General features: G+C 35.7%; 1 pseudogene; it reads left to right on the top strand.

Moving 5' to 3' along the window:
• LOC106463752 overlaps positions 1-3,166 on the top strand; it is an 89,849-nt pseudogene that overhangs the window by 72,611 nt on the left and 14,072 nt on the right.

The following is a 3,166-nucleotide window of genomic DNA, read 5'->3' as shown; positions in this document are numbered from 1 at the left end:
ACAAAAAGCAGACAATGACCCATAACTATCACAATTTTATTGTCTCTTCTAACTATGTGACAAGAGCTGTTGCAAATTCATCCAAGCTAATCGATGTGTTTCATTTGGGAATGAAGCTTGTACTGAAAGAGATATTGACAATTCTCTGTACAGAAAACAACATAATATGATACTTCATTTGATAGATGAAAACCTTGGCTTTCTATTAGTTATAAATAATATAGTATCAAATGTAAGAGAGAACTATTGACAAATCCTGAAAGAGAGGATGTGACAGGTGAGTGTGGCAAGAAGGGTCTAATTTTCTATTTGATGGCTCTGTAACCAAACAAGATTGAAGGCTATGAAAATCATGCTTTGCCTGAGCGATGACAATATTTTAATGATTAGTTTATGTTAAATCTCATACTTATTGGAGGGGTGGTGAATAAATTAGAGAAGAGGAGATGCCTAGAGAAAAAAGTTTACATTTCTCATACTTGGGGAAATTCAGGAATATTTTTAATATTACCTTACAAAATTAATAACTTAAAACTCATGTACTATTTAAATATGGATAATTAGCTACAATATTATGCTATACTAATTGATATAACATAAACAAAAAGTAGGTTAATTAAATTTTGAATATAACTTGCTAAAAACCTTAGGACATGCGCAGTAAAGGATGCCCTTGGAGAGAGGGTTAACACCAGCTGTTAACTGGTACCCATTTGACATCTTGATAGACTAAAGCAGTATTGAGTAAAATGTCTTGCTCTAAGACAAAACAGCTAGGTATAAGTAAGCTTCAAACCCGCAACCCTTCTATTATAAATACAAAGCGCTAACCACAAGGCCATGCCATCCTTCGTGTGTAGTGTTAGGAGTAAAAATTTTAGGTAAGACTAATTACCTTCTTATGCCATCATACTGAATATGAAACAACAATTGTATGATTTAGTATGCTATCGTCTATCAGACTTGTCAGACGTCATTAATGTCTTTGGATATGCCTCTGTTAGGATGCAAGTAACAAATTATACCATTGGTTTATCAAAATAGTTCAAAAGATTTTACATAGATAAACATTCATTATTTCACCACATGGGTTGTTAGAAGTTGTGTTAAGTTTTGAATGAATGTCTTGTGTGATTTATAAAAAAAAAATCATTGGATTTGTAATAAATTGCATCCCTAATGGCTACTAGAGTAGCCCTACATACTACATTTGATACAATACCAGAGTAGCCCTGCCTACTACACTTCATACAATACGAGAGTAGCCCTACCTACTACACTTAGTACAATACTAGAGTAGCCCTACCTACTACACTTAATATAATACTAGAGTAGCCCTACATACTACACTTCATACAATACGAGAGTAGCCCTACCTACTACAGTAGCCCTACATACTACACTTCATACAATACTAGAGTAGCCCTACCTACTACACTTCATACAATACTAGAGTAGCCCTACATACTACACTTCATACAATACGAGAGTAGCCCTACCTACTACACTTCATACAATACTAGAGTAGCCCTACCTACTACACTTAATACAATACTAGAGTAGCCCTACCTACTACACTTCATACAATACAAGAGTAGCCCTACCTACTACACTTCATACAATACTAGAGTAGCCCTACCTACTACACTTCACACAATACTAGAGTAGCCCTACCTACTACACTTCATTTATTGTATGAAGTGTAGTAGGTAGGGCTACTCTAGTATTGTGTATGAAGTGTAGTAGGTAGGGCTACTCTAGAGACGTCAACAGCTTACAATAATGCAGAGATGCCAACAGCTAACAATAATGCAAATATGGCAACAGCTAACAATAATACAAAAAGTATAAAGTGTAGTAGGTAGGGCTACTCTAGTATTGTATGAAGTGTAGTAGGTAGGGCTACTCTCGTATTGTATGAAGTGTAGTATGTAGGGCTACTCTAGTATTGTATGAAGTGTAGTAGGTAGGGCTACTCTAGTATTGTATGAAGTGTAGCAGGTAAGGCTACTCTAGTATTGTATTAAGTGTAGTAGGTAGGGCTACTCTAGTATTGTATGAAGTGTAGTAGGTAGGGCTACTCTAGTATTGTGTGAAGTGTAGTATGTAGGGCTACTCTAGTATTGTATGAAGTGTAGTAAGTAGGGCTACTCTAGTATTGTATGAAGTGTAGCAGGTAAGGCTACTCTAGTATTGTATGAAGTGTAGTAGGTAGGGCTACTCTAGTATTGTATTAAGTGTAGTAGGTAGGGCTACTCTAGTATTCTGTATTATTTCTAATACATTAAAAGATTGATGATTAGATGTCTTTCAGATCTGTAAATTGGTTGTCACATGCGTCTGGGAACTTTCTCCTTTATATCGAGATCTCTTCAGCTTGGTAAAAAGAAAAACAAACCATTTGTCTCTGAATAATGTTTATCAGTGTATATTTTTGTTATATGCCTACAAATTTTATTTTACAGATAAAACTATCAAATTCCTTTATACCTGATAAGATAGCCAGCAGGGTTACTAGTTGTTAACTTAGCCTGAACCAGTATCTTAATACTTGGTTCTACTCATTTTTTATCTGCATGTAAGTGTAAAAGACACTGAATAACTATTTTGAATTCCCCAATAAATTACTGAATGTCACAGAAGAATTACAATATTATACATTTGAACTGCTGTAATGCAGAATGTGAGTTGTTTTTATCATATTTTTCAAATTTGATTGGACCGTAATTGATAAGGATTGCATTTCTTTATGATACCAAGCAGGGGTTTTATTTTAAGTTAGTGTGCACTTAAGAAGTACATAAAAAACGTTTCTGTGTTTGTAGATAAAGATGATGATTTGTTTGTGGGAGATCTTCATGTTGGGATCCAGAAATTCCACGGTCCAGCTTATCCAACAGGTAAAGTCCCTCTTGTGTTGTTACTATGACATATTTAATGAAAAACTGTGAATTCCCCCCCCATTACTGAGACTGCTTCAACTGGGGTCATGTCCTGCACAGTCCTAGATATACTGAGACTGCTTCAACTGGGGTCATGTCCTCCACAGTCCTAGATATACTGAGACCGCTTCAACTGGGGTCATGTCCTCCACAGTCCTAGATATACTGAGACCGCTTCAACTGGGGTCATGTCCTCCACAGTCCTAGATATACTGAGACCGCTT

Source organism: Limulus polyphemus, unplaced genomic scaffold (genome assembly GCF_000517525.1).
Source record: "Limulus polyphemus unplaced genomic scaffold, Limulus_polyphemus-2.1.2 Scaffold1474, whole genome shotgun sequence".
In the NCBI taxonomy this organism is placed as follows: Eukaryota; Metazoa; Arthropoda; class Merostomata; order Xiphosura; family Limulidae; genus Limulus; species Limulus polyphemus.
Note: the sequence above shows the minus strand (reverse complement) of the source record. Positions and strands in the feature narration are given on the sequence as shown.